At 45.9% G+C, this 25,427-nt stretch overlaps 2 long non-coding RNA genes across 2 annotated transcripts in view; one reads left to right on the forward strand and one right to left on the reverse strand.

The window, feature by feature from the left end:
- Nucleotides 1-11,255, reverse strand: part of LOC138991267 (uncharacterized) — a 45,999-nt gene extending 34,744 nt beyond the window's left edge. The window contains exon 1 of the long non-coding RNA XR_011467268.1: nt 11,080-11,255. This is a non-coding gene — a long non-coding RNA (uncharacterized lncRNA). The remainder of the gene's footprint in view (nt 1-11,079) is intronic.
- Nucleotides 11,256-11,383: 128 nt separating this feature from the next.
- The window catches only part of LOC138991268 (uncharacterized), a 28,648-nt gene continuing 14,604 nt past the window's right edge, over nt 11,384-25,427 (forward strand). The window contains exons 1-2 of the long non-coding RNA XR_011467269.1: nt 11,384-11,768; nt 17,275-17,342. This is a non-coding gene — a long non-coding RNA (uncharacterized lncRNA). The remainder of the gene's footprint in view (nt 11,769-17,274; nt 17,343-25,427) is intronic.

Consider the following 25,427-nt stretch of genomic DNA (forward strand, 5'->3'; position numbering starts at 1 on the left):
TAACTTTTCCCTTTTCTAGGGGAATCTTCCTAACAGAGGGATCGAACCCAGGTCTCCTGCATTGCAGGCAGATTTCTTTACCTGCTGAGCCACAAGGGAAGCCCAAGAATACTGGAGTGGGTAGCCTGTCCCTTCTCCAGCAGATTTCCCGACCCAGGAATCAAATCAGGGTCTCCAGATCTCCATGTAATCATCTTCTCCTTGGAGAGATCTTCTCCACGCTCATGCACACAATTCTCATTTTGTCTTATTTTCTCCCCAGCTCTTATCTCTGACTTTGTTGATGTTGTTTAGTCACTCTGTCATGCCGGACTCTTTGAGACGCCATGGACTGTAGCCCACTAGGTTCCTCTGTCCATGGAATTTTCTAGGCAAGAATACTGGAGTGGGTAGCCATTTCCTCCTCCAGGGGATCGTCCTGACCCAGGGATCAAACCCACATCTCCTGCATTACAGGTGGATTCTTTACCATCGAGCCACCAGGGAAGCCCTATCTCTGACTTAGTGTTGTTTATTTTCTTGTTGATGTGTTTACTGTGTTTTCCTCCCAGTCTCCTTCGTACCCAGAAAGGACCTGGGACCAGGAGGCACTCAGCACAGGCCTGCTGAGTGGGAGAATGAAACTCCCTGAATGATCACCTATGAAAACGTCCTAGTTGAAGAGGAGGAGAAATCCAGCATGTTAGGCTTGGGAAGGTCTTGGACAGCATCCCTAAGGTGGGCGTCCAGACTCTGCCGGACCTCTTGCACGAACCGAGAGCTAATTCTCATTCAGGGCACAAAGGCGGATAAACAAGAATAGCCAAAGACATGGCACATTATGTAATTTTCCAGGTGGCACTAGTGATAAAGAACCTTCTTGCCACTGCAGGAGATGTAAGAGACACAGGTTCAATCCCTGGGTTGGGAAGATCCTCTGGATAAGGGAATGGCAACCCACGCCAGTATTCTTGCCTGGAAAATCCCATGGACAGAGTAGCCTGGCGGGCTATAGTCCATAGGGTCGCAAAGAGTCGGACACAACTGAAGCGACTTAGCACACAGTTTTCAAGAGCTTATTTAATAAACAGGGCTTCCCTTGTGGCTCAGCTGATAAAGAATCTGCCTGCAATGTGGGAGACCTGGGCTCGATCCCTGGGTTGGGAAGATTCCCTGGAGAAGGGAAAGGCTACCCACTCCAGTATTCTGTCCTGGAGAATTGGGTCCCAAAGAGTCAGACATGACTGAGCGACTTTCACTTTCTTTCACTTTCTATTTAATAACCACACTCTGATTCACCACTTAGTGTAACATTTATTAAGCACATGCTAAGTGAGGGAGTATTAATAGAAAATTAATTTAAAAAATTAAAAAAAAAAATCCAAGCCAGTGCTCCAAGTTAGAAGAAAGTGAAAGTGAAAGTCACTCAGTCATGTCCGACTCTTTGCACCCCATGGACTATACCATCCATTGAATTCTCCAGTCCAGAATACGGGAGTGGGTATCCTTTCCCTTCTCCACGGGATCTTCCCAACCCAGGGGTTGAACCCAGATCTCCCACATAGCTGGCAGATTCTTTGCCAACTCAGCAGAATAGGTCTAAAGAGGTCTTTCCTAGCTGTTTCACTGTGGGTAAAAGATTGTGAACATTAAAAGATAATATAGGTAGGGACTCCCCTAGTGGTTCAGTGGCTAAGACTCTGAGCTCCCAATGCAGGTTCGATCCCTGGTCAGGGAACTAGATCCCACATGCCGCAACTATAGATCATGCAGCAACTAAGATAGGGAACAGCCAAATAAATAAATACTTAAAAAAAAAAATGGTGGGGAAGACCTCAACAGAGGCACCAATGCTGAACTGCACATTGAACGATCAACATGAATTTATCAATGAAATTTCCAGAAATTTCAGAAAGAGGGACCCACACTGAATGCAGAAGTCTGGAGGCGAGAAAGCCCTTGGCTGCTTCTAGCCCAGTGTTTCCCTATTAGACTTGTCTGCTTGATATACAGATTCCTGGGCTCCCTCCACCCCCATCCTGACTCCACCACTCAGACCTTTTGAATCAGAATCCACAGGGCAGGAGCCAATGAGCCTGGATTTTTACCTGGTGCCTCGGGGCACTCTTGTGACCAGCAAGTTTGGGAAAGCTGGACTGAGCTGCAGTAAATGGCTTATGGGGTTTTGGATTCATCAAGACTTTGAATCTTAACACAAAACCCTTAGATTCTTTTCTTTCATGGGAGAGGCCACATTCTTTTTAAAATGTGATGAAACAAACAAGCCTTTTCTGAGGAAATGCTCCTCCCTGACACACAACATTTGAATACCTTTTCAGGGACCCAAGAGTCTGCTCTTTGGAATCCAGTGGGAGAAGCTTGAGGGCAGTAATTGCAATCAAGAGAGACCTTGGATAACATCGAAGGCAGCTCTCATAGTGGTGCAGAGATGATGGCAAGGGCCTCCAGGTGGGAAGTCCAGTCAGTAGGTAAATGAGGATGGAGAATGAAGGACGTAGATGAAAGTCAGAATGAGGTTTCCAGGGCATGTGACCAAGAACTAGGCAAGAGCCTGGAGGGGGCAGAATTCAAAGTGAGGGAAGTTCACCTTGGGGAGCCCTGCAAAGAGGGACATGGGGGTGGGGGTGCAGGGACCATGACCCAGTTCCTTGTCATGTGCAGTTTACAAGGAGTGGAAGGATTTCAAGGAATCAGGCACTGCTTCAAGGAATTTCAAGGAATCAGTGGACGTTCAAGTAGTTTAGAACGGGACCCAGGCTAAGAAAGTCACAGCTGTGGTTTTTCCAGTAGTCATGTACGGATGTGAGAGTTGGATATAAAGAAGGCTGAGTGCTGAAGAATGGATGCTTTCGAATTGTGGTGCTGGAGAAGACTCTTAATAGTCCCTTGGACAGCAAGGAAATCAAACCAGTTAATTCTAAAGGAAATTAACCCTGAGTATTCATTGAAAGGACTGATGCTGAGGCTAAAGCTCCAATACTTTGGCAACCTGATGTGAAGAGCCAACTCACTGGAAAACACCCTGATGCTGGGAAAGATTGAGGACGATGGCATTACCTACTCAATGAACTTGAGTTTAAGCAAACACCAGGAGATAGTGAAGGACAGGGAAGCGTGGTGTGCTGCCCTCCATGGGGTCGCAAAGAGTTAGACTAGACTTAAGGACTGAAGAAGGAACGACAGGCTAAGATTCAGTGCTGGAAGAGGATGGGTGACAGATAATGCTGTGAGAGTCCTTGACCTCCTCCGGGAAGAAGTGGTAAAGTGAGATGGGAGGCAAGACCCCTGGAGAGATCACCTATGAAGGGAGGGAGGGAGGAGAGGAGCCCAGGAAAGGGGAGAATCAGAGGAGGGAGAGACAGAGAGAACAAGGAACAGAAGGGTCAAGCAAATGAACTCTGCCAGGCCATTGGACTGGGCAGCTCAGAGGTCACTGGGCATCCTCAAAACAGTCTTTTTCTTTAGCTAACCCTTGTCCTTAGTGATAAGGAGACAGGCAGTCTGCAATTTACCTGCAAATGATAATTTACCCACAATTGAGGCTGAAAGAAGGAAAAGGAGGGTGGGATTTTTTGGGGAGGGGGGCTCGCTGAAAGGTATATGTGATCTTAGTTCCCCCACCAGGTACTGAATCAGCGCCCCCTGCATTGGAGCTTCCCTGGTGGCTCAGACCATAAAGAATCTGCCTGCAATGCAGGAGACCAGGGTTTCATCTCTGGGTCAGGAAGATCCACAGGAGAAGGGAATGGCTACCCCACTGTAGTAGTCTTGCCTGGAGAATTCCATGAACAGAGGAGCCTGCCAGGCTACAGTCCATACTGTCGCAAAGAGTTGGACAAGGCTGAGCGACTGGAGAAGGAAATGGCAACCCACTCCAGTGTTCTTGCCTGGAGAATCCCAGGGACGGAGAAGCCTTTAGGCTGCAGTCCATGGGGTCGCACAGAGTCGGACACGACTGAAGTGACTTAGCAGCAGAGTGACTAACACACACAGCCCCTGCTTTGAAGTGCAGAGTCTCATCCACTTGACAGCAGGGCAAGTCCCAAAGAGTGGGATTTTTAAATGACGGGTCTCAGAGAGGAGGAATAGCTGCTCCAGCACACCTTAGGGCTGGAACCAGGTCCGAGGAGGCCCAGGAGAAGGGACAAAAGAAGGAAGGGGAGGGACGGAACCAGTTTGAAAAATGTGGTATGAGCCCAGGTTCAGTCTTGGAGTGGCACGTGGGGCCCTTTGCAAACTGGGGCCATTTACCCCCGTGGGAGTCAGGTGGGCCCCTCCTCCAGTCGGCCACCGGAAGCGATTGCCCTTTTAAGGCGCGGGCCGCCGCGGTGAGTCACGCGGCCCGCCCGGTGGGGGTGCCCCGCCCGCCCCCCTCGTCCGCGCGCCGTCAGCTCGCCCCGCCCCGCCCCCGCGCTGAGGGGCCCAGCGGCCGCGACGCAGGAAGTGGGCTCTCAGCGCCGCTCCATTCCTTTCTTCTGAGCCAGGCGTCTTTGCGCCTTTATCAAAGTTATTTTTACACGTTGAGAAATGTTCGAGTGAGCACTTGTGCGGTGCCACCTTCTCCTTGTGGCACTGGGGCCTTGAAGAAATTCCCCGGCTTATTTATAGGCCCTGTGTATTTTTACTCGGGTCCCGAACTTGAGCCTCTTGGAAGTGCTGGTCTGAGTGGCCGCAGGTCTGGAGGGAGTCCCGGCTTTCTGATCAGGGATCCAATAATAGGGATTGGCCTGTGACCTGGGGGGAGCCCCTGCAGGGCGAGAAAAGGGACAGACCCAACCAAGTTCAGTGCTGGAGTCGGGGGTGCTGTCGGAGACTCTTCCCCCCTCCCGCCTGCCCCGTGCATGCAGGCAGAAATGACCTTGGCCACCCAGCCCTTCCTCAGTGCGCTTTTATTTCAACCCCCCGACTCCAGGTGTAAAATCAGATCATCTTCATCCTCCCTGACTGGTTGCTACCTGCTGAGAGCTTATCAGTCACATCAGACCTTTTTAAAAATATTTTGTTACTTTCTTTTATTCAGCTGCTGGGTCTTAGTTGGGAAACACACACTAAACACGTGTGTGTTTAGTCGCAGCACGTAGACTCTTAGTTGTGGCATGTGGGCTCTGGTCCCTGAGAAAGGATGAAACCCCCAGCCCCTTGCATTGTGCGTGCAGAGTCTTAACCACTGGACCACCAGGGAAGTCTCAGGCTTTTGAGAAAAGTGATGGGTTAGCTTTTGCTTGACTGTGAGGCTCAGATATACATCCTCTTAGTCTCTTGGGGCTCCATGTGGTTCGGTGGAGCCCCACTTCACAGGGAACCCCACTTCACAGAGCCAGAGAAGCTTCTAGGGTGGCAGGAGTTACCTTTTGCAGGGTAGGGTGGGATCCTTGAGGAGTTCATGGCTTAGCACCCTGTTTGATGGGCGAGCTCGCAGCCAAGGACAAAAACACTTTGAAAATAGAAGAAAGTCCAGGTGTGACATTAAGAATAGGTTTCAAAGCCACCACATGCGGCCCCCTCGTATGTATTGTTGTTGTTCAGTCACCAAGTCCTGTCGGACTCTTTTTGACCCCATGGACTGCAGCATGCCAGGCCTCCCTGTCCCTCACCATCTTCCTGGGTTTGCCCAAGTTCACATCCATTGAGTCGGTGATGCCATCCAACCATCTCATCCTCTGTGGTCCTCTTCTCCTTCTGCCTTCAATCTTTTGCAACATCAGGGTCTTTTCCAATGAGTTAACTCTTCAGATCAGGTGGCCAAAGTATTGGAGCTTCAGCTTCGGCATCAGTCCTTCCTGTGAGTATTCAGGGTTGATTTCCTTTAGGATTGACTCGCATGTATCAACACAGTGAAATTTCCCAGGGATTGCCCAGAGAGGGTGCAGACTTACATTCTTGGAAGACAACTTTGGCAAAAACTTCGAAGTTGGCCTTAAACATTCGGATTCCCTGTGTAACTGGCTGTCTCACGCCTGATGGAGCCAAACTTTGAGGGCCATCTTTGGGCCTCAAAACTCAGCACTGAATAAACCCCATCTTAGTTCTTTTATATTTCCCTGGAGCAGTTAGATTTTCCATTCTGATGAGTCAGGGCCTGTTGAATTTATTTTATGTTTATTCTAAAACAGCCTGGATTTGGCTAAAGTCATCCTCATTCAGCACTAGACTCTAAAACTGCATTAGCCCAGCAATTGAATATAAAAGAAAGGATCCGAGAATAGTGCTCTTTTGTTTGATTTTGCTCTTACTCTTCCCAGAAAATGGGTCTGTGAATGGGACCTGGGGGATTACAGACCCGGGGTCCCGGGCAGATATTCTGTAGTTTTCAGTGACTCGCGTGGGCCCCTGCTTCTGAACCAGCAGCCTGGGGGTTCCCTCCCTGTGTTTTGTTTGCAGATAGATGGATGGACGTGCAAAGGGCAGGAGAATCATTAACGAAGAGAATTGAAGGAGAAGAGACTTTCTACCTAAACTAGCCTCTGGCTAAGAGACAGCCCTCAGCCTGGATCCCTTTCAACCCTCAGTTTCTGGAACTTCATAGCCACTGTTGGGGAACCATTCTTGGTTGGCATATGGTTAGTGTTAAGTGCTACATCTTTTCATTTCTACCCTATAGAAAGGGAACGTCTGCTTTAGCCAGCTGGATGCTGACCCAAAGCATCCACTCTGTACAGGCACTTGGTCCTGACCTAAGATGTCGACCCATCTTAAAACAGGTGGACAAACACCCATTCTAAAATCTGATTTGAACTTTTGGTCATTGAAAACAGTGCTTTCTTCTCTTGACTTAATTACTTTATGCTTCATTAATTTAAAGATTTGTTGGGAATTCTCTGGTTGTCCAGTGGTTAGGACTCAGTGCTGTCATTGACAAGGGCTGGGGTTTGATTCCTGGTCAGGAAACTAAGGTCCCACAAGGTATATGTTGCCACAAAAAAAAGATTTTATTGAACAGTTATGAAAATTATGAAGTTCCTGAGAGCAAAAAGTGTTTTTTTCGGTAGGTATTACTGTCTACTTTAGCTATTCAGTTTTCTGTGGTTTTGGCCTAATTTGCTTATGTATCTTGAGATATGGCCTTCCCTGGTGGCTCAGTGGTAACAAACTGGCCTGCCAATGCAGGAGACGTGGGTTCAGTTCCTTGGTTGGGAAGATCCCCTGGAGAAGGCAACCCACTCCAGTATTGTTACCTGGGAAATCCCAGGGACAGAGGAACCTGGAGGGCTACAGTCCACAGGGTTGCAAAAGGTCACAATTTAGCAACCAAACAACAACATACAGGCATACTTTTTATTGCAATTCAGTTATTGTGATTTACATATATTGCGTTTTTTACAAATTGAAGGTTGTGGCAACCCTGTGTCAAGCAAGCCTGTCAGCACCATTTTTCTAACAGCATTTGCTCGCTTCATGTCTCCGTGCCACATTTTGGTAATTCTCTCAACATTTCAAACTTTGTCATTATTATATTTGTTATGATGGTCAGTGATCTTTGATGTTACTATTGCAAAAATTTTATAACTCCCTGAAGGTTCAGATGATGGTTAGCATTTTTTTTTTAAATAATCAAGTTATGTATATTGTTTTTTTTAGACCTCATACTTAATGGATGACAGTAAACCTAATTTTATATGCACTGAGAAATCAAAAAATTCATGTGTCTTGCTTTATCAGGATTCTAGTTGATTGCAATGGTCTGGAACCAAACACACAATCTCTGAGATATACCTGTAATGAAATTAATTTCATTTTTCTACTTTTATGCTTCAGGACATGGGAAGAATATGTTTAATGTGATTTTGAAAAACACTGGGCTTTTGAAGGAAACATGCTAAACAAGCATTGCTCATCGTGTTCCTAGACATGAACAAATATGACAGTCTCAGCGTCCACTAAAGTTCATCAACAATGATACTACAGAAGGTGGCTAGGTCTGGAGTTGATGCTTTCTGTCTAGTGAGTTAACGTCGCTCAGTCGTATCCAGCTCTTTGCAACCCCATGGACTATACAGTCCATGAAATTCTCCAGGCCAGAATATTGGAGTGGGTAGCCTTTCCCTTCTCCAGGGGATCTTCCCAACCCAGAGATCAAACCTAGGTCTCCCACACTGCAGACGGACTCTTCACCAGCTGAGCTGCAAGGGAAGCCCAAGAATACTGGAGTGGGTAGCCTATCCCTTCTCCAGCAGATCTTCCCGACCCAGGAATCAAACCAGAGTCTCCTGAATTGCAGGAGGATTCTTTACCAATTATCAGGGAAGGCCTTCTGCCTAGAACTATCCTCTTTACCTGACTAATTAATTTGGCTGCACGAGTCTTGGTTGAGGCATGCAAGATCTTCTAGTTATAGCATGTGGACTCTTAGTTGCAACATGTGGAATCTGGTTCCCCCACCAGGGATTGAACCCTGGCCCTCTGCATCGGGAGTGTGGAGTCTTAGCTGCTGGACCACGAGGGAAGTCCCCAGGGCTATACTCTTGTACCTTCTGTGCTGTTCATAGTTCCAGGGGGGACGACAGACCGGATGAGAACCCAGGTACCCAACCCTGGGGCTGAGTTTGCAAGATTGTGACTTGGCCACCCAGAGGTGTCATGGGCTAAAGACACCTGGAAGGTCCCATCAATTCATGGGGGCTCTAAAACCCAGCTTCTCAGGAAACCTAGAAATAAGATGTTTTTTCTTCCTAAATAATTTACTCTTTTAAATAATGGCAATCATATCAACCACAATTTATTTCAGCCTCACCAGATGGAAGTATGTAATAATTTACATACATGTTGTAAATGAAGTTTTGCTGAGCAGGAAAGATCAGAGGGAAAATATCTAATTTATGTGACACAAAAACAATTTTCTAGATTTTAGAAGCCCTCCTTTGTATATTATAAATTTAATGTTGATTTAAATGATTCTTCTGTATTCCCTAAATAAACCTGCCAGGGTGTCCAGGGGGTAAGCTTCTGTTTTCCCAGGGACTTCTCTGGTAGTTAAGTGGTTAAGACTTTGCTTTCCAATGAGAGGGTGTAGGTTCGATCCCTGGTTGGGGAGCTAAAATCCAGAAGCCTTGTGGCCCAAAATCCAAAACATAAAACAGAAGCAATATTGTAACAAATTCAATAAAGACTTTTTTTTTTAAATGAAAAGATCCGATATGGCAAAACCAATACAATATTGTAAAGTTAAAAATAAAAATAAAATTTTAAAAATAAATAAAATATTTTAAAAAAAAGATCCACATTAAAAAAATATTAAAAAAAAATTCTATTTCCCCCTATTTTGAGTTTCTGTAGTTTTGAGGGCAGTAGATCTAAGTTTCTTTTAAAATATCACAGGAGATCAAAACACGCCATCCCAAAGCACACCACTTTGGCATAAGGGTTGTTTTGAGCTGAAGGCAACTGAGAAAAAGCAGACACAGGAAAGGCAATCTGCTGTCCTGCTCTTTGCCTGAAAGTAGGTCATAAATTTCCCTGGTGAAGCTGTTCTTCCCTCCCTCGTACCAGGAAGACAGGAGCAACCTTTATCACTGGAGATGGAGATGGCGCCAAGATGAGTCTGTATAAACAAAACCCTACTTTATCTTGTAGTACTTTCTCCAATATGTTTACCTTTCAGCCATTTACCACTCCTAGAAACCCAAACCCCTTTTCCTCTGTCTTTTCTCTTCTCAAAAATGTATTGCCCTTTACTAAAATGGTATATAAGCCCTCTGAGTTTAACCACTTCATTTCTTTTCTATGAAGTCCTCCATGCATGTTAAAATTTAAATATTAACCCATGCATGTGAAAATTAAAATATTAACATCAAACAAAATTTGAATGCCTTTTTCTCCTGTTATGGCCTTTATCAGCCTAATTTGCAGGCCCTAGCTCTGAAACTTAAGAGGGAAGAGGACAATTTTTTCTCCCCAAAAGTATTCTCTAATTAGACTAATTAAAATGGGTGGTCCTATAATCTAATCCAATCTGTAAGATTTTATAATACCATTTTTAAGAAAGAAATGTCCGATTTATCACCATAGCTGGAAGCATTTGAAAATTCTTTCTAGGTTTGTTTCCTCTCCGGAAGCCCCAATAGTATTCATCTCCTGAGTCTGGAAACAAACAGATAAGAGCTCCCAAATGCAGAGATTTGAAGTTTAAAACAAATGTGAATTCTTTTCCCATTTTCCAGGTGATTCACCACCTACCTGTTCTTACTGGCTGTGCTAACTGGTCATCATTTGCTAATAGTAGCCAAGCCTTTATTCCTGATCATGGGTAGGAAAACATGTGAGTGTGTGTGAAGGAAGTGGCTTATGGCTTCTTGGAATGGGGGTGATGGTGGGGTGGTGGAGATGAACCAGAGTCTGAGAAACAAATGCAGTTTAGCTCAGCATCGTCACCTTCAGCGTCACCAGCACCTTCGTCTTCTTTCTTGTCTTCCTCCTCTACGTCATCATCATCCAGTCATCCTACCTGCCCCTGTACACCACGCCCAGCACCAAAGCAAGCGCTTCACAAAGCATCATCTCACAGTCACGGAGAATCACAATCTTAGGATTCCACTCCCCTACAAGACACTGTGATGGTCGTTCCAAGGACTGACAATGGGCAGTGTGCATTTTCCTGGTTACTGGGTCCAGAGAGACAATGGATCAGCACAGGACTAGGTTTACTTCTTAGAAGGAAGAAATAGTTGATTCACTCATTCAACTAAGGTCTGGAATGGCTGTAAGGAATGGAGACTGTGCTCGGTGCTGGGGTTCCAGGGATGAACCGGGCAGAGATGGTCCTGCCCTCAGTCTTCTGCTTCTAAACAGACCCAGTAAGAACAGAAAAAGCAAGCAGTTGAAGATGCGGATCCTCTCAAAGCCAGGACACGATCAAAGAGAGCAGAGGACTGTGATGTCAAAGAGAGAAGAAAGCCTAGTTGCTCCCTGAGATGGGAGAAACCGTATCTTCTGGAGAAGCAGGGACCAGGAAGGCCTCTGGGAGGGGGTTGAGTCACGGGAGTGGAGTGCTCTCAGTCAAAGGGAGCAGCTAGGCCGAATGGACCTGACATGGCCGGGGGAGACGTGCTGTGTCTCCAAGCCACCACCCGTCCATGTACCCACCTGCTGCAGTGTCCACCCAGGAGCCGCTGGTCCATGTAGCACCTTCAAGAGACTGTGGGGTCCTGGGCCTGACGCAGAAGGAAGCAGGGGCCCGTTTCTCCAATTTCTTCCTGCTGAAATGGCAACAGTGGGAAGAGAAGATGAGGGAGGTGAGTGACCGGTTATTTGGCTTTGACTTCCTGGATCTTGCACATCTTAAGATATCAGGGGAAAAAAAGGCCCTTAGCTAGAAGTGAGCACATGGGGCAGGGTCAAGAATGTGTTTGCCCAACGACTGGCTGCATCCCAAGCAAGCTTGGAGCTGAATATTGCAGAGGAGGGAGGAAAACTCCCAGGCATTGGTGACTTGCCGTGGAGGATGGCAAGGTGATGTAGAAAGAACTGGAGGGCAGGAAGTGCCCCATGATTCACACAGGGAATAGTTAGGACAGGCAGAATAATGCTCACGGCCCGGAAGTAGGATCTCACAGAGAAAAGCTGTGCAAGACTCACCCCATCCCAAAGGGAGAGACCTGGCTGTAAGCCTGAGGGATGCAGGGAGAAGAGGGACTCATCAGGAAGGTAAGAGAAAGCCAGAAGGTGACTGCTGTCATGGCACCTGGACCCAGGAGGTATTCCATCCTGGGACAGAGCTCCCCAAATGGCAGAGAGCAGCATCTAGGTGTGACATCTGAAGGAAGCCTCTTCAGGTAAGTCAGATTCTTTTTTATTTAATTTTTATTTTATGTTGGCATACAGTTGATTTATGGGCTTCTTGAGTGGTGCTAGTTGTAAAGAACCCGCCTGCCAAAGCAGGAGACGCAAGAGATGCAGGTTTGATCCCTGGGTCAGGAAGATCCTCTGGAGGAGGCCATGGCAACCCACTCCAGTATTCTTGCCTGGAGAATCCCATGGACAGAGGAGCCTGGTAGGCTACAGTCCACAGGGTTGCAGAGAGATGGCCACAACTGAAGTGACTTAGCATGCACACATGCATAGTTGATACACAATGTTGTGTTAGTTTGAGGTGTACAGCCAAGTGTTCAGTTATATGTATACATATAGCCACTCTTTTTTTGGTTCTATTCCCCTATAGCTTATTTAGGGGAATATTTAGTAGAGTTCTCTGAACTACACAGTATGTCCTTGTTGATTATCTGTCTATCTCACTATCTATAGTAGTGTGTACATGTAATCCCAAACTCCTACTAATTTATCCCTTCCCCCACTCCACATTGCCCCTTTGGTAACCATATGTTTGTTTTCAAAGTCTGTGAGTCCTAAATCAGATTCTTTCACAAACCAAAATTTATTGAGTATCAGCCCTTAGATTCTAGGCTAGACACAGTGGTGAACAAGACAGATATCAGAGTCCCTGTCCTATTGGAGCTGACCTTTCAATGGCAGGAAGCAAGCAAAAACCGAAACCAAAACCGACAAGTAAGCAGACTAATAAATACAATCATTGCAACTCTGAAGAAATAAGAGTAACCACAGGGGACCTTGTCCTTGGACCTGATTAACCAAGGATAATTGAAGGAAGCCTCCTGGAGGATGTGGAATTCAGCCTGAGAGCTAAAGGACGAGAAGAAGAGATGAAATAGCAGGAGCAAAGTTCCTGGGGCAGGAAAAAGTTGGACCTGTTCAAAGGCTAGAATTCAGCTTGAGACCTAAAGGAAGGGAAAAGGAGATGAAGTAGCAGGTGCAAAGGTCCTGGGGGTAGAAAAGAGTTGGACCTATTCAAAGACTGGAATTCAGCCTGAGACCTAAGGGAAGAGAAGAACAGATGAAGTAGCAGGTCAAAGGTCCTGGATCAGGAAAGAGTTGGAAGACTGGAAGGAATGGGGCAAGAGTTGCATTGGATGAGTTTGGTGAGAATGGCAGGGGCTTTCAGGGTATTCAGCAAGGGATGGCATAACCTGCTTCACATTTTTTAAGAAGCCCATTTTCACTGCCATGTGGAAATTAGATTGTGGGAGCTTCTGACAAGCTCTTGACTTATCTTGTGAACCATTTCATGTCTCTAAGGAAGTATCCCCAGGAATGGTCACTGTACGGAGGGGCTTTACCCAAGCAGGAATGATAGAAACCCTGGAAATAAGCATCTTGCAACCTTTAGTGTTCCTGATAGTTGAGAAGGATAACAGTAGGTGTGTTTTCTGATCTTTAGTTTGGGAGATTTCAAAAGACATTGAGGAGCCTTATGATTCCAACCTGTGCATCTCAAAAGGTGAGATCAGTTCAGGAAAAAATGGAAATTCCAGCTGTGTGATTACAAATGACTTTCTTTCTAATGAGAGGGACGTGGGCAGTGACCGCAGACATCATTCCACAGGGGAGCTGAGATTTTTAAGGGACAGGTACCTAAAAGGAAAGGTGCCCTGACCGTGGAAAGTACAAGAGACTGATACAACCTCTAAGAATAATCTCAGGAATGCAAAGCACAATAGAAAGGGAAACTTAAAAACAATGAAGACATCCATTCGCAGCAACATGGATGGGCCTAGAGATCATCACACTAAGTGAAGTAAGTCAAAGATTAGTACATATGATACCACATATGTGGAACCTAAAATATGCTGCAGATGAACATCTCTATGAAACAGAAACAGACTCAGAGACATAGAGAACAGACTTGTGTTTGCAAAAAGCAAGAGGGAGTGGGGGAGGGAAGGATCAGAAGTTTGGGGTTAGCAGATGCAAATGATTGTATATAGGATGGATAAACAAGGTCCTACTGTATAGCTCAGGGAACTATAGTCAGTGTCCCATGATAAGTGATAGAAAAGAATATAAAAAAGGCTATATACATATTACTGAGTCACTTTGTTGTACAGCAGAAATTACAACATTGTAATCAACTATACTTCAATTAAAAAAATAAAAACAAATAAGGGACTTCCCTGAGGTCCAGGGGTTAAGAGTCCTCCTTCCAACGCAGGGGACACAAGCTCAATCCCTGGCTGGGAAACTAAGATCCCACATGCTGCAGGGCAACTCACCTGCATACCACTACTGAGCCTGTGCTCTGCAGCAAGAGAAGCCCGAGCACCACAACAGGAGAAGCCCACACACCGCAACTAGAGATAAAAGCCCATGCTCGGCAACAAAGATTCAGCACAGCCAAAATTTAAATAACAGTAATAATAACACAATAATTAAAAAATAAAAACAATGAAGGCAAGACTCCTAGGAAGTGCAGCTGATAATAAAGGTGCAGTGTGGCTGGCAATTAGGGAAGTGGAATTTGTCACTTCATGTATTGTCTCTGTATTTTCGTCCAGGGGGAAATCTTTAGCCCAAGAAAGAGGAAAGCTGCTGGACTTGGAGGACACTCAGGACAGAACCCTGGGAGGGCAGGGCTTCTTGGCTTGCTTTGTCATCTACAACATCCCCTGCACAACTGGCCCCAGGTTGTTGTTCAGTCACTAAGTCGTGTCCAACTCTGCGACCACATGGACTACAGCACGCCAAACTCCTCTGTCCTCGACTATGTCCCAGAGTTTGCTCAAATTCTTGTCCACTGAGTTGGTGATGCTGTTTATATTTGTTGAGTGGATGAAGCCTGCACACAGGCAGGCATCAGTGAATGAATGACAACACAGGTGTTACAGTGTTGCTATGGTAAAGATACATGCAAACTCTCCAGGCTGGAGTCATATACTCTTCCTGAAGGAGGACTTCGTCCCTTTCTTTGGTTTCCCAACATATGTTTGGCGGCCCCTATGTAGGTGGGAGTGTTGGTGGGAGGCAGCCTCATCTGCCTATTCAGCAGGTGGGGAGGTGAGAGCTTCTCTTTCTGGTGCTAGGGCACAGATCTGAGACCTGCTCTTGGCTTATCATGTGCATTTGTGGAAGCAGCAGGGGCTGCTGAGAGGTTTTGCCAGCCAAGATATGAGGCAGGTGGTGGCCTCATTAGAACACAGTATTGATGGGCAGGCATGGCACAGGCTCTGTCCCCTGCTTCCCCATAGCCAGCACCCCCGCCCCATCCTTGGCTACTTTGTCGTTGTTTCTTTTACGCTTTTTACCTTGAAATAAGTATGTTTGTTGTTGTTTAGTTGTTCAGTCAGGTCCAACTCTTTTGCAACCCCATGGACTATACCCAACCCCCCAGACTCCTTGGCCCCTGGGATTTCTCAAGCAGGAATACTGGAATGGGTTGCCATTTCTTACTCTAGAGGATCTTCCTAACCCAGGGATTGAACCTGCATCTCTTGCATTGGGAGGTGGATTCTTTACCACTGAGCCACCAAGGAAGCTGTGTAAAGACGTGAGGACAGATTATTCTAGGTGCTATGTGGCAGCAGCTAGGGGCTCTGGGCAGGCATCCAATGGAGAAGCAGGAGAAAATCATGCTGAGAGGAGGGAAAGAGCCGTCCAGGGAGAGGCCCAGATGGCATGTGCAAAGGTCCTATGGTAGAAAGAGGTTGGTCTGCCCAGAGAGCCAAAATAAGACCAGAGTGGTGGACAGTTGTGATCACAGAGGAGTGACCCAGCCGAGGGCATTGAAGAGGCAGGAAGGGAAGATCATGTTTGAATTTTATTCTAGGTCTCCTGAGAAGTCATCAGAGAGTTTTAGGTAAGAAATGAGAGGAAGCTCCAACAATAGCTCAGGTGAGAAAGTCTGAGGACTTATACCTGAGTAATGGCAGTGGAGACAGAGACGGGATCCATTTAAGAAGTCTTGGAGATCGAATTGGTAAGCCTTGCTGCTGAATTTGACAAAAGGTTGGCATGCAAGGGTGAAGGAAGTAAGAAGCAGGGCCCCCAGGTCTCTGTCTGAGAAGATGGGAAAGGGATGCTGCTCACTGAGAGAGAGGCAGGTGGGAACAGGTGGCCTTAGGGAAGAGGTGAGACATCTGAGGGGAGCAGTCAAAGGACTGATTGGAGATGCGGGTTGGGGTGTATCTGGATCAGATGTCAAGGCCATTGGTATAAGTCTGGAGAACATGAGCCACCACCCATGGTTATGTCATGGGAATGAAGGAGACAGAAGAACTCTTAGAGTGATTAGAGAAGAGATCCCAGGACCCAGCTCTGGGGACCCCAGTATTTTAGAGTAGGTGGAAGGGTCTTCAGTGAAGGAACCCCAGGGGTAGTTGAAACAGTGAGTGTCTTAGGGTGAGGGCTGGGTGTAGTGGTGGTGGTGCTGGTTGTCCTGGAGAAATGGGTAGGATGCCTCTAAATATTTGAAGAGTGACCACACATAAGGGTATAGACTCCAATTGCAGTATGATCTTTAGCTTAACCTAATGAAAAGTTGCCCATATCCAGAGCTGTGCAGAGATGACCAAAAGGATCTAGAGGGAATAATTCATCTGCAGCTGGGCACTTGGAGATAATCTTCTAATCTGAATTTTATGATTCTAGTTCTAGAGTAGGTCTGCACCAAGGGAAAAAAGAAGACTTTGCTTTATTTCAAAGTTTGTCTTTTTAATAAAATGTAAGTCATTAGGATTTCCCTCGTGGTCCAGTGAGTAAAAACCCACTTGTCAATGCAGGGGACATGGGGTTGACCCTTGGTCCAGGAACGTTCCACAGGCCGTGGGGCAACTAAGCCCATGTGCCACAACTACTGAGCCCACGAGCTCTAAGGCCCATGCTCTGCAACAAGAGAAGCCGCTGCAACGAGAAGTCCGAGCACCGCAACAAAGAGTAGCCCCACTTGCCACAACTAGAGAGAGACCAGTGTAGCCAAAAATAAATAAAAGAAAAAAGTGTAAATCACTAGGTCATTAGACACACACTTGGTGAGTTCCTCGCAGCATGCCAAACTCTGGAACACCGTGGTCAGTGCCAGGGGCAGAGCTGCCTTGCCCTCAGGGACTGTGGGGAGGGACACTTTTAGATCTCTGTAAATGTGTGTATTTATCTTTTTCCAGAAAGTGCAAGTCAGGGACCATGTCCGCATTTTCCTATTGGTCACTGAAGTGTAGCAAGAGATCATGAATTCATTTCACAACAGATTCAACAACTTTTGACACATTCAGCCAAGAGATGAAACACAGTCTCCAGCATTTAGCAAAGTATTAATTTTAGAAAGTTGAGTGGATGAGGAGCTGTTCCATATGCTCACCAGTAACACATACCCTTTTACCAAAAGAAAAAATCATAGATTGGCCGCTAGTGTAACCCACAATGGAGAAGCTGGTCAGATTGGACATGTCAGTACTGAGTTGTTTACTGTACACACACTTCATCTTTTCCTCCCAGACCCTTCATGGAAGCCACGTCTGTGCCAAAGGAAACAGTGTAAACAAAACCGAAGGTGTGTGATGCAGGTAATAGCTCATGCTGTTTGCACTTTTCTCTAAAGGCCTGGCTCCTATTCCCTCGTTATATTTTTCCTCCCTTAGAAAGTGCCAGGCATTTGTTATCAGCCTGTGTTATTCCTTCACTGAATATTGACAGAGGACACTGAATGAACAGGAAGTGAAGTGGGAGAGGGGCTTGAGGAGGGGGACGTCGGAGGGTGCAGAGTATCAGGTGGGAACAGAAACCCAGACAGCTAAATGGATCTATTTGCCATCTTTTCATGGCAAATAGAAGGGGGAAACTGTGGAAGCAATGACAGATTTTATTTTCTTGGGCTCCAAAATCACAGCAGACAGTAAATGCAGCCGTGAAATTAGAAGATGCTGGCGTGGCAACCCACTCCAGTATTCTTGCCTGGAGAATTCCATGGACAGAGGAGCTTGGTGGGCTACAGTTCATGGGGTCACAAAGAGTCAAACACTGAGAGACTGAGTGTCAGACACTGAGTCAGACTGAGCGACTAACACTTTGCTTCTTGGAAGGAAAGCTATAGTAAAGCTAGACAGAGTATTAAAAAGCAGAGTACATCACTTTGCTGACGAAAGTCCGTGTAGTCAAAGATACAGTTTTTCAAGTAGTAATGTATGGATGTGAGAGTTGGGCCATAAAGAAGGCTGAGCGTCAAATAATTGATGTTTTTGAACTGTGGTGTTTGAGAAGATTCTTGAGAGTCCCCTGGACTTTAAGGAGATCAAACCAGTCAATCCTAAAGGAAATCAACCCTGAATATTCATTGGAAGGACTGATGCTGAAGCTGAAGCTCTAATACTTCGGCCACCTGACATGAAGACCTGACTCATCAGAAAAGACCCTGATGCTGGAAGAGATTGAAGGTAGGAGGAGAAGGGGGGTGACAGAAGATGAGATGATTGGATGGCACCACCGACTCAATGGACATGAATTTGAGCAAACTCTGGGCAATAGTAGAGGACAGAGGAGTCTGGCATGCTGCGGTCCATGGGTTTGCAAGGAGCTGGACGTGACTGTGCAACTGGACAACAACAAATGGGTCAGAGAGGGAGGCTGGGGGCAAGATGAGGGAAAAACAGATCGAAAGGGAAAGCTGAACAGGCATGGGTGGTGAAAAACGGATAGGCGGTCAAAAGAGCAGCAGCTAAAGGTGATTCTCACCAGGGCCTCTCCTTTGAAATAGATCTGCTCCACTGTTCTGCTGTGGTCATACATTCTCATACCGTGAGGGTCAAAGGTCAAATTCCAGAGGTGGGATGGGTAGTCTGCTGGGCTGAGCTTTTGCCACACTTGATGAAAAGGTGGGGCAGGTTGGTGGACACATATTACGGAGGGCAGGTACTTCCTCCAAGAAAAATAATTACATTCTAGTAGGGGAGATGTGATGCATTCACGTTAAAGGAAGAAGGGAGGTATCCTGATAAAGAATAACACTTGATGGGGGAGGACGTATCCAGCAGAAAGTGAAAGTTGCCTCCGACTCTTGCAACCCCCATGGACTATTCAGTCCATGGAATTCTCCAGGCCAGAATACTGGAGTGGGTAGCCTTTCCCTTCTCAAGGGGATCTTCTCAACCCAGGGATCGAATCAGGGTCTCCTGCATTGCAGGTGGATTCTTTACCAACTGAGCTATCAGGGTATCCAGCAGAGAAGGCAGCACATTCAAAGCTGTGAAGTGAGACAAAGCAGAACAGAGCAGGAGCTGAAGCAGGTAGTACTTGAGCTTTTTTTCCCCCTCAGTATATTAAGAAACTAACCCAAGTAAGACGGTAGGTGTTGCAAGAGGGCATCAGAGGGCAAACACACTGAAACCATACTCAAAGAAAACTAGTCAATCTAATCACACTAGGACCACGGCCTTGTCTAACTCAGTGAAACTAAGCCATGCCCGTGGGGCAACCCAAGACGGGCGGGTCATGATGGAGAGATTTGACAGAATGTGGTCCACTGGAGAAGGGAATGGCAAACCACTTCAGTATTCTTGCCTTGAGAACCCCATGAACAGTATGAAAAGGCAAAATGATAGGACACTGAAAGAGAAACTCCCCAGGTCAGTAGGTGCCCAATATGCTACTGGAGATCAGTGGAGAAATAACTCCAGAAAGAATGAAGGGATGGAGTCAAAGCAAAAACAATACCCAGCTGTGGATGTGACTGGTGATAGAAGCAAGGTCTGGTGCTGGAAAGAGCAATATTGCACAGGAACCTGGAATGTCAGGTCATGAATCAAGGCAAATTGGAAGTGGTCACACAAGAGATGGAAAGAGTGAATGTCAACATTCTAGGAATCAGCGAACTGAAATGGACTGGAATGGGTGAATTTAACTCAGATGACCATTATATCTACTACTGCGGGCAGGAATCCCTCAGAAGAAATGGAGTGGCCATCGTGGTCAACAGAAGAGTCTGAAATGCAGTACTTGGATGCAATCTCAAAAACGACAGAATGATCTCTGTTTCCAAGGCAAACCATTCAACAGCACAGTAATCCAAGTCTATGCTCCAACCAGTAATGCTGAAGAAGCTGAAGTTGAATGGTTCTATGAAGACCTACAAGACCTTTTAGAACTAACACCCAAAAAAGATGTCCTTTTCATTATAGGGGACTGGAATGCAAAAGTAGGAAGTCAAGAAACACCTGGAGTAACAGGCAAATTTGGCCTTGGAATATGGAATGAAGCAGGGCAAAGACTAATAGAGTTTTGCCAAGAAAATGCACTGGTCATAGCAAACACCCTCTTCCAACAACACAGGAGAAGACTCTATACATGGACATCACCAGATGATCAACACTGAAATCAGATTGATTATATTCTTTGCAGCCAAAGATGGAAAGCTCTATACAGTCAGCAAAAACAAGACCAGGAGCTGACTGTGGCTCAGACCATGAACGCCTTATTGCCAAATTCAGACTTAAATTGAAGAAAGTAGGGAAAACCACTAGACCATTCAGGTATGACCTCAATCAAATCCCTTATGATTATACAGTGGAAGTGAGAAATAGATTTAAGGGCTTAGATCTGATATATAGAGTGCCTGATTAACTATGGAATGAGGTTCATGACACTGTACAGGAGACAGGGATCAAGACCATTCCCATAGAAAAGAAATGCAAAAAAGCAAAATGGCTGTCTGGGGAGGCCTTAAAAATAGCTGTGAAAAGAAGAGAAGCGAAAAGCAAAGGAGAAAAGGAAAGATATAAACATCTGAATGCAGAGTTCCAAAGAATAGCAAGAAGAGATAAGAAAGCCTTCTTCAGCAATCAATGCAAATAAATAGAGGAAAACAACAGAATGGGAAAGACTAGGGATCTCTTCAAGAAAATCAGAGATACCAAAGGAACATTTCATGCAAAGATGAGCTCGATAAAGGACAGAAATGGTATGGACCTAACAGAAGAAGAACTGTACAAAAAAGATCTTCATGACCCAGATAATCACGACGGTGTGATCACTGACCTAGAGCCAGGTATCCTAGAATGTGAAGTCAAGTGGGCCTTAGAAAGCATCACTATGAACAAAGCTAGTGGAGGTGATGTAATTCCAGTTGAGCTAGTCCAAATCCTGAAAGACGATGCTGTGAAAGTGCTGCACTCAATATGCCAGCAAATTTGGAAAACGCAGCAGTGGCCACAGGACTGGAAAAGGTCAGTTTTCATTCCAATCCCAAAGAAAAGCAATGCCAAAGAATTCTCAAACTACCGCACAATTGCACTCATCTCACACTCTACTAAAGTAATGCTCAAAATTCTCCAAGCCAGACTTTAGCAATATGTGAACCGTGAACTTCCTGATGTTCAAGCTGAGGAACCAGAGATCAAATTGCCAACATCTGCTGGATCATGGAAAAAGCAAGAGAGTTCCAGAAAAACATCTATTTCTGCTTTCTTGACTATGCCAAAGCCTTTGACTGTGTGGATCACAATAAACTGTGGAAAATTCTGAAAGAGATGGGAATACCAGACCACCTGATCTGCCTCTTGAGAAATTTGTATGCAGGTCAGGAAGCAACAGTTAGAACTGGACATGGAACAACAGACTGGTTCCAAATAGGAAAAGGAGTTCGTCAAGGCTGTATATTGTCATCCTGTTTATTTAACTTCTATGCAGAGTACATCATGAGAAACGCTGGACTGGAAGAAACACAAGCTAGAATCAAGATTGCCGGGAGAAATATCAGTAACCTCAGATATGCAGATGACACCACCCTTATGGCAGAAAGTGAAGAGGAACTCAAAAGCCTCTTGATGAAAGTGAAAGTGGAGAGTGAAAAAGTTGGCTTAAAGCTCAACATTCAGAAAACGAAGATCATGGCATCCGGTCCCACCACTTCATGGGAAATAGATGGGGAAACAGTGGAAACAGTGTCAGACTTTATTTTTCCGGGCTCCAAAATCACTACAGATGGTGACTGCAGCCATGAAATTAACAGATACTTACTCCTTGGAAGGAAAGTTATGACCAACCTAGATAGCATATTCAAAAGCAGAGACATTACTTTGCCAACAAAGGTTCGTCTAGTCAAGGCTATGGTTTTTCCTGTGTTCATGTACGGATGTGAGAGTTGGACTGTGAAGAAGGCTGAGTGCCAAAGAATTGATGCTTTTGAACTCTGGTGTTGGAGAAGATGCGTGAGAGTCCCTTGGACTGCAAGGAGATCCAACCAGTCCATTCTGAAGGAGATGAGCCCTGGGATTTCTTTGGAAGGAATGATGCTAAAGCTGAAACTCCAATACTTTGGCCACCTCATGCGAAGAGTTGACTCATTGGAAAAGACCCTGATGCTGGGAGGGATTGGGGGCAGGAGGAGAAGGGGACGACAGAGGATGAGATGGCTGGATGGCATCACTGACTCAATGGACATGAGTCTGGGTGAACTCCGGGAATTGGTGATGGACAGGGAGGCCTGGCGTGCTGCGATTCATGGGGTCGCAAAGAGTCGGACACGACCAAGCGACTGATCTGATCTGATATGATCTGATAAAAGGATCTTTAAAAAGAAGGTAACATGATCTGATTTTCACTTGCAGAGATTGCCCTGGCTGGAGGGTAGAGAATATATTGGACAGTTAAGCATAATCTGTGGGTGCTCAGTCAGCACTGGCTTGTGGACGAGAGTGAGGCATGGAACATGTAGGGGAGGGAAAAGTTGTCCTCCACCCTTTAGTTTCTGTGACTAGAGTGTGTGAATTAAGTTGACAAAAGACAGACTCATAGGGAAAATAATTGAAACCCCAAAGAAATGGCTAGACTTGGGGGCTTAAATACCACTTTAACAAAGGGCAGCATGACAAATAGAGGAGGAAAAGGAGGGTGTAGTGACAGATTTCCTCATTTGGGGCTCTAAAATCACTGCAGATGGTGACTGCAGCCATGAAATCAGAAGACATTTGCTTCTTGGCAGGAAAGCTATGACAAACCTAGGCAGTGTGTTGAAAAATAGACATTACCCTGCCAACAGAGGTCCATATTGTCAAGGCTATGGTCTTCGCAGTGTTCACATATGGTTGTGAGAGCTGGACCATAAAGAAGGCAGAGCACTGAAGAATTGATGCCTTCGAACTATGGTGCTGGAGAAGACTCCTGAGAGTCCTTTGAATAGCAGTGAGATCAAACCAGTCAATCTTATGGGAAATCAACCCTGAATACTCATTGGAAGGACTGATGCTAAAGTTGAAACTCCAGTATTTTGGTCATCTGATGCAAACAGCTGACTCATTGGAAAAGTCCCTGATGCTGGGAAAGATTGAGGGCAGAAGAGGAAGAGGTCGCCAGAGGATGAGATGACTGGATGGCATCACCAATGCAGTGGACATGAATTTAGGCAAACTTCAGGAGATGGTGAAGGGCAGAGAGGCCTGGCATGCTGCAGTCCATGGGGTCACAAAGAGTCAGACACAGCTGGGTGACTGAACAACAGCAACAATATATAGTAGAGAAGTACCAGGACAAAGGAACCCCAGTTCCTTCTAGGGCCAGTAAATTGCAGAGAGGTAAATATATGGGGGCTTCCGTTGTGGCTCAGTGGTAAAGAATCCGCCTGTCAGTGCAGGAGACATGGGTTCAATCTCTGGTCTGGAAAGAGCCCCTGGAGAAGGAAGGGGCAATCCACTCCAGTATTCTTTCTGGGAGAACCCCATGGACAGAGCAGCCTGGAGGGCTACAGTACATGGGGTCGCATAGAGTCAGACACAACTAAGCAACAACAATATATGGGTAGAACTAGTGGCAGGCAAAGGTCGTTTAGTAAGGCTTGTTTGTGCAGACTCACTTCAGTACTGTCTCTATCTCTGGTGATAAGGGTTGGCCTAGCATGGGAGAAGGCTAGGGGACAGCTTGGCAAGGGGAGTTTATGCCTTGCTTTTAGGCAGATAGTGAGAGCACAGAGAGCCCTTCCTGTGGCTACTTTTTCTCAGTTGTCTTCAGCCCCAAATAAACCTGTGCCAAAGTGCCTGTTTGAGGGTGGCATATTTTGATCCCCTTTGAAGGTATGGAGATAGGATCAAACAGACCAAGGAGTAGGGGGACATCAGTTATTACAGGAAGAAAAAACAAATATAACAGATCCAGGAGGCCCAGAGCAGGACTTTGAGAATCCTTTGGTGAAACGAAGAGCTATCAGATACCATGGAGCCAAGTCAAAGACCCAGGACGTCCTTGAAGGTGGGGAGAACCTCACAGGTACCAGGCACCCAAGTAGGCAGGCCATGGAGGAGGAAGGGGCAGAAGGCACTGTGAGTCTAGATGAATAATCAGGTCCAAAGTCTGTGGGGCTAAGATGGGCCAGGAAGAACCAATGAGTCCATGGGAGAAGTGCCGGAAGGCTGGCTGTCTGCCCTCTGTCCCCCTGGTTCATCGTCTTGCCCAGGACGGAAGGAGCTATGAAGAGCCATGTGTCCTGAAAGGTCTTGATGGAGGAAACACAATCCTCTTAGGTTTTCTGCAGTGAAGGGCAAGGTGATTCAGGGAAAGGTATTTTGGGGGTTAGACAATGGTGTTCACAACTATAACTTTTCCTATTTATCCTACAGGTGTACCTGTACAAATGCACAAAAACATATGGTCCAAGGATGTTCATTAAGGCATTATTTGTAATAGTAAATAGAATCGTTGTTGTTCAACTGGCCTTAGATCAATTAACTCAGTGCCTCACAGCTACTGAGCCCACACCCTGCAACCTCTGAAGCCCACACACCTAGAGTCCAAGCTCCACGACAAGAGAAGCCACCGCAATGAGAAGCCCACACACAGAAATGAAGAGTAGCCCCCACTCACTGCAACTAGAGAAAGCCCGAGCACAGCAATGAAGACACACCACAGCCCCCCAAATTAAATAAAGAAAGAAATCTTTAAAAATAATAAATAAGCCCAATGCAACACCAATCAAAAGTGCCAGAAGGATTTTTTGAGAAGTTGACGAGCTTATTCTGGAGTATAGGTGGAAGAACAAGTGGCCAAAACTAGTTAAGACCATTTTCAAGAAGCAGGGCAAGGTGGAAATTTTGTGGGTTTGTCCTTCTAAATGTCAGGACTTATTACAAATGTACAGGAGTTAAGATGTGGCATATTAACTCAGAAACAAGCAAACTAAAGGACAAAGCTATGACAAAGCTAGACAGTGTATTGAAAAGCAGAGATATCACTTTGCTGACAAAGGTCCATATAGTCAAAGCTATGATTTTCCAGTAGGCATGTGCAGGTGTGAAAGTTGGACCATAAAGAAGGCTAAGTGCCGGAGCATTGAAGCTTTCTAATTGTGGTGCTGGAGAGGACTCTTGAAAGTCTCTCAGACTACAAAGAGATCAAACTCGTCAACCCTAAAGGAAATCAACCCTGAATATTCATTGGAAGGACTGATGCTGAAGCTGAAGCTCCAATACTTTGGCCACTGATGTGAAGAGCCGACTCATTGGAAAAGACCCTGATGCTGGGAAAGATTGAGGGCAGGAGGAGAAGTGGGCAACAGAGGATGAGATGGTTGGATGGCATCGTCTACTCAATGAACATGAATTTGAGCAAACTCTGGGCGCTAGTGAAGGACAGGGCAGCCTGGCATGCTGCAGTCCATAGGGTCACAAAGA

This window comes from Bos mutus, chromosome 16, assembly GCF_027580195.1.
Source record: "Bos mutus isolate GX-2022 chromosome 16, NWIPB_WYAK_1.1, whole genome shotgun sequence".
Taxonomy (NCBI): Eukaryota; Metazoa; Chordata; class Mammalia; order Artiodactyla; family Bovidae; genus Bos; species Bos mutus.